We start from the raw sequence: 11,465 nt of genomic DNA on the forward strand, positions 1-11,465 counted from the left end.
GAGCCAGCGGGGCGCGGGCGGAGCGAGGGCGGCCGGCGAGCCGGGGGCAGCAGGGCAGCGGCAGTTGCGTCAGTTGGCGGAGGCGACAGCGGCATCAGGCTGTTGCGGGGTCAGAGCAGCAGCAAAGCGGCGAGCGGGCGATGTGGGGAAGAGGATGGACAGGGGCGGCAGCGGACGAGCCGGACGAGGCGAAGCGCGGCGTTAGGGCGCCGGGGTGGCCGTGGTGAGGCACAGGCAGGCGGGCGGTCTAGCACGAGCTCGTGCGGCAGCAGCAACCTAGAGCAACGACAGCAGGACTCGGTCGTGATGGATCGACAGCTGGAGGAGGGGAGCGACCGCGGTGAAAGTGGGGAAGCGGAGAGGGGCTCACAGTGAGCCTGTAGGGGTGCTTAGCGGGCTCGGGGAAGGCTCGGTGACGACGAATCCGACGGAGGTCGCCGACGGGTGCAAGGTTGAAGACGACGTGGATCCGGCGAGGGAGTGGGCTTCGGCTCGAGTTCCTTGGCGTGGGCGAAGCAGCGGAGCACGTCGGGGTGGATGGCATGGTCCTAGGGCGCAGGGTGGACGGGGAGCGCACGGGAAGGCATCCCATGGTGACGGCGGTGGCGGGAGCGCGAGTGAGGAGGAGAGGGACGAGAGGAGGGGAAGTGAGGGCGCTAGGTTTCGCCAAAGGAGTGCGAGGGCGACTTAACCGAGCAGGGGGGGGGGGGGGGCGACGGATGGATGGCGCGTGGCGATCCGAGACCTAGACGCTCGTGCGGCGTCCATGGTGCCTCTTGTGAACAGGAGGTTGAAGGAGGAAGGTGAGTTGGGCTGGGCCTGGTCAATTTGCTAGATGGGCCAAGTGCCTAGTAGATTAGGTCTTTTGTTTTTCATTTTATCTTTTCCTTTTTATTTATTTTCTTTTCCGTTTTCTCTTTGTTTCCTATTGTTTTAGTTTTTGTAAAATATATACTTGGCATCTAATTTAGTATTTCAATTTAGTCCACTGTCACAAAATAGTCTAGTCCCCAAATAATTTAGTTTGATATTTTATTAATTAGTAAAGGCATTTATAATTAGGTTTGCTACTACTTAAATCATTTTAGTGCAGTTAAGCATTCCATAAAAGTTTGGTTTCACCACCATAATCACCTTTGCATTATCTGGCATGACCAGAACATTTTAGTTTCATTGTTTGAAAACTTTTGTTGTTTGCCTGATTTTTTAATTTGAATTCAAATCGGTTTCAAACTAACTCAAGATTAGCAACAGAAATCGAGGTCACGTGGCATCATTAGCAGAGGTTCACTATAGCTTAAGTATCCGGGCGTCACAATTCTCCTCCACTACAAGAAATCTCGTCCCGAGATTTAAGAGGTTCGGTAAGGGGGGAAGTTCTAGTTACGAATTTCTAACGAATCGTCTCGGTCTTGGTTGCTCTTCTCGAAGAGGTCGATCCATTATGTTGATGTATTCATTTCTCTGCTTCAGGTCATCATGATGAAGTCGGCATCCCTTCTTCGGGAACTCCATCGTCCTTACGAAAAAATAAAGGGTGGATATTCAGGGAGAACGACCTTTGCAAGGTTGACTATCTGGTTGACAACATCGGGGAAGGTAGCGAAAAGTAACTCTCGAATTGAAACTTAAGAAAATATCGAGAGCAAAGTAAGGAGGTGTCATGGGAAGTTTCGAGTGGGTAGGCAATCGCTCGATGCCTAATCAGAAGGTGAAAGGGTTTTCAGGGCAACAAGAATAAGTATTGCGTCTGATACCAGAATAGATCACTAGGAAGGTGGCTCGCGAATTACCTACGAAGTCAGGCGCGAGGAATATCTTTGGCAACCGGGGTGTACATGAGAGTCAGGTTTCGATCCTGGGACCTGTGGATTATGGGCCCACCATGTGGGTTAAAAGTAGGAAGAGTGGTGACGTCTTGCACGATCATGTAAGCAAGGCATGTCAGAGGATAGCCTGTCAGTTAAGTCGGCAACAACATCGGTACCAAGGGTGTCGTGGAATTGTCACGGCAGATGTCCTAGTGAAAGGACTTAGTTGTGGAGCCATCGCAATGGGTTAGCTTAAAGGGGTTAAACCGGACAAGGGACACGAGAGTTTTATACTAGTTTGGCCCCTTACGATGAAGGTAAAATCCTACGTCTAGTTGTGATGGAATTGCTGGGGTCTCGATGATCAGGGAGCAAATATGCTTCACTTGAGTCTCGAGTTGTTATCTGTCTCCCTTGAACCGCCGCCGGGTCGTGCCTTTATATACACAGGTCGACGCCCGCCGGCTTACAGAGTCCCGACGCCGGTTTATACGCATACCGGCCCGGTCTCTACTTCGTCATACCTTATAATACAAGTCATGAATTACATGGCGGTTTATAACTACATGCCTTAATCTACCTTTGAGCCTTGGGCCTTCAAGTCTCTGTAATAATCCGCTTTATCATTGTCTTCATGGGCTTTAAGCATAAACAATCCATTATGGGGATAACTCGGCTATCTCGGCCGGTTTACACCTAGTAGTAATATCCCCAATATTAGGCCCCAGATTGATTTGAACTGGTTCATGTCAATCTCCAAAACCTTGAGAAAATTTCTTCTTCCATATCTTCGCATAAATCTTGTAAACCGCCATGACGTCATCATCCAGAATCATAATAAACCGCCATGACGTCACCTGTTATTTTAAATGGTATATTCCTCACCTTCATTAATGAGCGTCCGATAATGGAGGTGACAAATCTGTCACATATCCATTTGTTAAGCTGCTCAATTCTCGCGCTTGACCCTTATCCTTTCGTCCTTATAAATACGGCTGAGGGCCCTTTCCATCTCTCCCTTTTCCTCTTCAAGTCTTCTTCTTCCTCGTGACGCCTCAGCGCCTGAACTCCGCCGCCGCCGTCGACCTTCGTGTCCACACCAACCCAGGCCGCTGCATCAACCTGTTTTGACCAGAGAACTGCGACGCACCTCCGCTGTTCAGCAGAACCAGTAAGTATTCCTCTCCTCGAACGTCAGATCTGCATTAGGGTTTCCACTGTTCGTCGGTGTTCTTCACCGTTCATCTTTCCTTTCCTAGATCGCATAGTTTTGATCTGAATATGATAGCAAAGGCGAGCTTCAGTAGTTTAGCGCCCCTTTTAATCCTCAATCAGCACCCTTTCCTGCATAAGATCCCATCCAAGCATATGTGTTCTTCCACTGTCACGGCTTTAGGTTAGATTTATTTCCTCTTTTTAGAACTGTGGCAGATCTAGATTTATATCACCAATCTGTGAAATTTGTTTGCACCATACTTAGAAATTTTTGCAAATGTATAGCCTCTTTACCATCATGGACGGTTTATCCTTGAACCTGTGATATCTCATCATATACCATTAGCCCTCTATTAAACCGCCAACCTGTTTTAAACCGGATATTGTACTTCCATCATTGCACCGGTTTATAAATTATAACAATGAACTTTAAACCGGATATTGTGCTTTTTTCCAGCTTGTCACCAAAAATGGCCAAACAATTCTTTTCCTGTAATTGGGTTCCTTCCCGGGTTACGGAAACGCAGCTGGCTGGTTATGTTTCAACAGGCGCTTTAGCAAGTAAGAACACTATCCATTGGTGAGTCCCCGGCCTAGAATCTCCTCCTGAACCCCAAGATGGAGAAGTTATTGTATTTGTTGATCACCTAAGCCGAGGCTTCACTCCTCCCAGATCAAAATTCTTCCGTGACGTGCTTGCCGCCTTTCAAATCCATCCCCAAGACATCGGTCCAAACTCCATATCCAATATTTGTGACTGGCAAGTATTCTGTGAGGTATACCTGCAAGAGGAGCCTACTGTTGATCTATTCCGGGATTTCTTTTATCTAAACCGCCGTACAGAGTTTACGGATGGCCCCAATACTGAACTAGGCGGGGTTTCAATTCAGAAGAGGAGAGATGTTGATTTCCCTCATGCCAAGCTTCATAGTCATCCTAAGGACTGGAATCAGACTTGGTTCTACTGCCGCAACACAGCTCCAGTCAATAAAAATCCTTTGCCGGGTTACCGTCCACACCGGCTTACCCAAACTCATCCCTTTCCTCAGCGATTGACGGCCCAAGAGTGAGCAAAATATGCCCCTCAATTAGCCAAGCTCAGAGCATTTATTGCAAATGGGCTGACAGGCGTGGATTTTGTCCGATGCTGGGTTTCATGGAGCATTTTACCTTTAAGCCAGCGGCCCGGTTTAATGTGTGAATACACAGGGGATCTGAAAGACCCGCAACGCCATATTGACATCCAGCTGACTGATGATGAAGTCACTGAAGCTGTTAAAAACATGCTTAATGAACCAATAGACGCATGCAGCAAAACCGGGCTCAGTCCTTTCTATGCTGCCAATAAACCGCCAAAGGTATAATCTTCCGTATTTTTGCCTTTAACCATCCTTTGTTAAAATTTTCCTTTGATGAGTTATTATTGTCTATACAGGCCGATGATCCATTCTGGAAGAGAAAATCACAAGATAAACCGATAAAGAATCCTCGGATTAAGATCAAGGCTTCAAAAAAGCTAGCAAAAAGAAGGAACGTTGAACCATCCGAGCCTATTATTGAAGATGATCCGGATTCAGAGGTAGAACTTGACTCTCTCAGTTCACTTTTTATACACCTTTTGACAATGATCATTCTCAGGATGAAGCGGAAGCCAGCCATGCTGATGAGGTAACTATTCTTTCTTCTTATTCTGATCCTGTGCCAGTACCAAGAATCCGTCGAGCCATTCGGAAAGTAAAATTTTCATGCCCTCTTTCTTATATGGACCCGCACTTTCTTTTAAAGACACAGTAGCATGAAGCTCGCCGCACAACTCGACATAGCGGCCAAGTGGTGTCCTCCTCCGGTTTACCAAATTCGCCGGTTCGCAAACGCCGCCAAGAGGTTTCTTATACTCCTGACACCCTTTACCCTAAGGCGGGTTACATCCGATATCCTCTTACTCCATCTGACCCAAATTACCAGGGAACTTCCCATTCATCGTCCGGCGAGTCGTCAGCGACACAACTTCCTCCTCTGAAAACCGTCCCTGGGTAAGCATAACATACTCTTAACTCTTTGGCCTTGTATTATTTTATCATATTGATCTTCGTGTCTGCTCTCTTTTTCAGTGCTAAAGCCAGACCAAGCAAGAAGGCTAAATTGAACAAGCCAACCGACCATGAACCAGCTACCGAGCTGGAGAAAACCCCAGAGGCTATTGACCCGGAGGCTGACACTGTTACTGATAAACCGGAACCTCAAGCAACTGATACACTTGTTGAACTGGTAGAAAATAATCCGCCAAGCCAGTCAGCCGATCCACTTAGTCCAACTGTTGATCCGCCGAGCCCGGCTAAAGAATCTGATAAACCGCCAAGTCCTACCAAACCTACAGACGACGATGTTGTCGTAACTGGCCTTGGTTTCAGCTCCCCTGGTCGTCCTGTCGCTCTATCAAAGCATAGCGCCAAAGAAATTTCTTCTATGGATAAAGGGAAATGGAAATCCGAGCTATCCAACTATTCCAACCTCAGCGCTCAAGAGGTACATTCTGGTTATTTAAACCGCCTGTATACAAACCGCGACTTTGAAGCCAGTTTAGTAGGCCTGATGAAGGAGCGGTATGAGGTAAATGTCACTTTCCCTTTGCATAAATATTCCAATAGTCCTTTTGTTAAAACTGGTCCAATATATCAACTCTAGTAGCCCCCAAGGGCCGGTTCATAACATTGGTTTGAACTGGGTCTTGAATCGATATTTGCATTTTGCTGGTGTAGCCCCCATGAACCGGCTTATATCTTTTAGAATGAACCGGTACATCCTATTAATCTCACCACTTATAATGATGACCATCCATCTGAATCTGAATGAATACACATTAGCCCCCAAGTATCAAGTAGATAACTTGTTATGTTCTTGAGACTTTAAATGAATAGCTGATAAGAAGCAATCCGCATTAGCCCCCAAGTGTCAAGGAGATAACTTGTTGTGTCCTTGAGACTTTAAATGAATAGCTGATAAGAAGCAATCCACATTAGCCCCCAAGTGTCAAGGAGATAACTTGTTATGTGCTTGAGACTTTAGATGTTGTAATGCTAACTTATTATCTGTATGCTTGCAGGCCGAGTTGTCCAAAAAAGAATCCCAAATTACTGATCTCCAAGGAAACATCAAGTCTCAGCTAGACGAAACTTGCAAAGTTAAGAGAGAGCTGACCACCGCTTTAACAACCATGGAGCAGCTGAAGGAATTCTTCAAAGGTGAACTGGCAGATTGGGCACCTGAAAAGACCACCTTGTTAAAGCGGGCAGAAGATGCGGAGAACGCCCTTAAACTGGCCACAGAAGAGCTGAGCAGCTTAAACTGGCCAGAACTTCATCCTCTCGCAATTCACCCCGGTTCATATACGCCAAATATGGGATTGTCCAATCCGGGGTGACATGAAGCGCCGCCACCAACTGAGCCTCCGGATCAGGAATAGCTAAGTCTTCCTCCGTGGGTAGCTTGACCGACGGGTTATGCAAAACATCAAGGAAAACATTGGGCGGCACCGGTTTATGCTGGGAGCCCAACCGGCTTAAGGCGTCCGCCGCTTCATTCTTTCGCCGGTCTACATGATCAACCTGATAACCCTTGAAATGACCTGCAACAATATCCACCTCTCGACGATACGCTGCCATGAGGGGGTCCTTGGAATCCCAAGTACCAGAAACTTGTTGAGCCACTAGGTCCGAGTCACCAAAACATTTAACCCGGCTCAGATGCATCTCCTTAGCCATCCGAAGACCATGGAGCAGGGCCTCGTACTCAGCTGCATTATTAGTACAAGGAAACATCAAGCGGAGAACATAACAAAATTTGTCACCTCGAAGGGAAGTAAGAACCACTCCAGCCCCCGAGCCCTCCAATTGCCTGGATCCGTCGAAATGAATTGTCCAGTATGTGTTATCCGGTCTATCCTCCGGCACCTGCAACTCTGTCCAGTCATTGATGAAGTTCACGAGTGCTTGAGACTTGACGGCCGTGCGAGGCATATATTTTACTCCGTGAGGCCCAAGCTCAATAGCCCACTTAGCGACCCGGCTGGTCGCTTCTTTGTTCTGGATGATATCTCCCAAAGGAGCAGAACTGACCACAGTAATGGGATGGCCCTGAAAGTATTGCTTCAGCTTCCGGCTCGCCATAAAAACCCCATATACAAGCTTCTGCCAATGTGGATATCTCTGTTTTGACTCAGTGAGCACTTCACTGATATAATAAACCGGCCGTTGAACCGGATACTCCTTTCCTGCCTCCTTGCGCTCCACCACAATAGCCACGCTGACAGCTCGAGCATTAGCAGCCACATATAACAGCAATGGTTCCTTGTCCATGGGAGTAGCAAGAACAGGTGGTTCGGCAAGCTGCCGCTTTAAAGCCTCAAACGCTTCATTAGCCGCATCACTCCAGACAAAGTTGTCCGTTTTCTTCAGCATTTGATATAAAGGGATGGCCTTCTCCCCGAGACGACTTATAAACCGGCTCAATGCTGCAATCCGGCCTGCAAGTCGCTGAACATCGTTGATGCACTTCGGTTTAGTCAGTGAAGTGATAGCCTTGATCTTCTCCGGATTAGCTTCAATGCCCCTGTTAGATACCAGAAAACCAAAAAGCTTGCCTGCTGGCACACCAAAAACACACTTGGCCGGGTTGAGAATCATCTTATAAACCTGGAGGTTATCAAAGGTCTCCTTTAAATCATCTATTAATGTTTCTTCCTTCCTGGACTTCACCACAATATCATCCACATAAGCATGGACGTTGCGCCCAATCTGGTTATGAAGACAATTCTGAAAACAACGCTGATAAGTTGCCTGGGCACTCTTGAGCCCAAAGGGCATAGACACATAGCAGAAGGCTCCAAAGGGAGTTATAAAAGCTGTCTTCTCTTGGTCCTTAACTGCCATCTTGATCTGATGATAACCTGAATAAGCATCCAGAAAACTCAAATGCTCACAACCCGCCGTAGCATCAATGATTTGATCGATACGGGGGAGGGCAAAAGGATCCGTCGGACATGCTTTGTTCAGATCCGTGTAATCTACACACATACGCCAGGTGCCATTTTTCTTAAGCACCAGCACCGGATTAGCCAACCACTCCGGATGGAAAACTTCAACAATGAACCCTGCCGCCAAGACCCGGGCTACCTCCTCACCAATAGCCTTGCGCCTCTCTTCATTGAACCGGCGAAGGAATTGTCGGACCGGTTTAAACTTGGGATCAATATTAAGGGTGTGCTCAGCGAGTTCCCTCGGTACACCTGGCATGTCAGAAGGCTTCCATGCAAAGATATCCCGATTCTCATGGACGAACTCGATGAGCGCGCTTTCCTATTTTGGATCCAGATTTGCACTGATGATGAACTATTTAGATGAATCGCCGGGCACAAAATCAACCATCTTAGTCTCATCAGCCGATTTAAACTTCAAGGTCGGATCATGCTCCGTGGTTGGTTTCTTCAAGGAAGTCATGTCCGCCGGATCAACGTTGTCCTTATAGAACTTCAACTCCTCTGCTGCACAAACCGACTCAGCATAGGCCGCATCACCTTCCTCACACTCCGAAGCGATCTTGCGGCTTCCATGTATTGTGATAGTCCCTTTATGACCCGGCATCTTGAGCTGCAGATAAACATAACAGGGTTGTGCCATGAACTTAGCATAAGCCAGCCGCCCAAACAGGGCATGATACGGGCTTTGGATTTTCACCACTTTGAAAGTCAATGTCTCTGATCTTGAGTCATACTCATCTCCAAAAGCGACCTCTAGAGCTATTTTACCAACCGGATAGGCTGATTTGCTGGGCACCACAGCATGAAAAACAGTGTTCGGCGGTTTAAGATTCTTATCTGTCAATCCCATATGACGGAAGGTGTCATAATATAAGATGTTGATACTGCTGCCTCCATCCATGAGCACCTTAGTGAACTTATAACCTCCAACTTGAGGCACCACCACCAACGCCAAATGACCTGGATTGTCAACCCGGGGCGGGTGATCCTCTCGGCTCCAGACGATAGGCTGCTCAGACCATCGTAAATAATGAGGCACTGCCGGTTCAACCGAGTTCACCGCTCGTTTATGAAGCTTCTGATCGCGTTTGCATAAACTGGTGGTGAAAACGTGGTACTGTCCACCATTCAACTGCTTTGGGTGACTTTGGTACCCTGACTGTTGCTGCTGCGGTCCTTGTTGGCTATAACCACCCTGGTTGCTCTGATTGCCTTGATTGCCATGTCCGCCCTGATTGCCTTGGAATCCTGAACCGGGGCTGCCTCCTCCATAACCCGGCCCATAGGACCCGGGTCCTGAACCGCCGGATGGTCCATGATCATTCCGGAAGAGGTCTGAATTTTTGAATTCTCGCATGATATAACAATCTTTCCAGAGGTGCGTGGTCGGTTTATCCGGCATTCCAGGATGCTTCGGGCAGGGCTGGTTCAACAGGTAATTCAGGCGCTCCGGATTAGGACTGGGCTCTGCCCTTCTCGGGGGCGGCTTTCCTTTACGACGCTGACCATTACCCTGTGTATTGGTGTTAGCCACAAAATCTGAATTATGATCTGCTTTGCGCTTACCATTATTATTGTGGCCCGTCGGGTTATGCTGCTGCCCCTTGGCGTTGCCGCTCTTCTTTCCCTTCCCCGGCTTGTCATCGTCAGACTCGGGGTCCTTGGTACTATCAGAATCAGCATACTTAACCAGAGCAGCCATAAGTATTCCTATATCATTGCAGTGACGCTTGAGCTGTCCGAACTTCAACTTTAAAGGCTGAAAACGACAATTCACCTCCAATGTTATAATCGCCGAGTCGGCTTTGATGCGATCCGAAGAGTGTAAGATCTCCGAAACCCGGCGCACCCAATGGGTCGTTGACTCGCCTTCTCCCTGGACGCAGGCGGCTAAGTCCACAATTGACATAGGTTGCTTGCACGTGTCTTTGAAGTTTTCTATAAACCGGGCTTTCAACTCAGCCCATGTCTCGATGGAATTAACTGGTAAGCCTTTCAACCACGTGCGAGCTGTTCCATCCAACATCATAGCGAAATATTTCGCACAGGCCGCTTCATCCACATCTAACATCTCCATAGCCATCTCATAACTCTCGATCCATGACTCGGGAGGCAAATCAGCGGTGTAATTAGGCACCTTACGGGGGCCCTTGAAATCCTTGGGCAGCCGTACCTTGCGCAAATTCGGGACGAGGCAGGGCACCCCCAAGAGCTGAAAGTAAGGCCTTGCTCTACGAAAACCATCGGCCGAGCCGGAGTGAGCTGACGGTCCTGCGCAGCTAACTCGGCTTCACGACGTGCTCCGTTGTTCACCACATCCTGAGCATGTGCCCCCCACGTGCCGGATTAGGCCCTCGAGGAGCATCTCGGTTCCGCGCGCTGCTTGACACAGCCAGTTCATCAATGTGCCTGCTATAACTCCGGCTCGGGCGTGGGTTGAATGAATTCTGCCTCGGCTATATGAATAAGCCTGCTGCTACATCATAGCCGTCTGAAGAAGATCCCTAGCACGCCGCATCTCAACCACCGCTGGGGATTCACCCTCCATTGGGATAGCAGCTAATCGTGATGCGGCCACGATCATATTATCCAAAGGGGTGGAGAAGTGACCCGGCGGTGCGGTACAATATGCAGCGGGTTATGGGTCCTTCGAGGGGGATCCGTCATCCGTGGCTGATCCGGTGCCCCGGTCCTCGGCACCTCAATCCGGTTCACCGCTGCCGGATTACTGGTTCCTGCTCCTGGCGTTCCAAAGAGATTCATTGCCTCATAAACCGGTGGTAATCGTGACTGATGCCTTCTCCTTAACACGTCGTTTGAAGCGTTCTGATCCAACAGGAGTCGATAATTTTCCGCCTGAATTCGCTGTTGAAAGGATCGATATAGTTGACTAGAGGGGGGGGGTGAATAGGCAACTAACAATTTTTAGCTTTTCTTTACCAAATTAAACTTTGCATCAAAATAGGTTGTCTAGATATGCAACTAAGTGAGCAACCTATATGATGCAATGACAACAAGCACGCAAGCAAATAACAGATATAACACGAGTAAACTTGCGAAAGTAAAGGGACGAGATAACCAAGAGTGGAGCCGGTGAAGACGAGGATGTGTTACCGAAGTTCCTTCCTTTTGAGGGGAAGTACGTCTCCGTTGGAGCGGTGTGGAGGCACAATGCTCCCCAAGAAGCCACTAGGGCCACCGTATTCTCCTCACGCCCTCACACAATGCGAGATGCCGTGATTCCACTATTGGTGCCCTTGGAGGCGGCGACCGAACCTTTACAAACAAGGTTGGGGCAATCTCCACAACTTAATTGGAGGCTCCCAACGACACCACGAAGCTTCACCAAAATGGACTATGGCTCCGCGTGACCTCAACCGTCTAGGGTGCTCAAACACCCAAGA

Source organism: Triticum aestivum, chromosome 3D, assembly GCF_018294505.1.
Source record: "Triticum aestivum cultivar Chinese Spring chromosome 3D, IWGSC CS RefSeq v2.1, whole genome shotgun sequence".
Lineage (NCBI taxonomy): Eukaryota > Viridiplantae > Streptophyta > Magnoliopsida > Poales > Poaceae > Triticum > Triticum aestivum.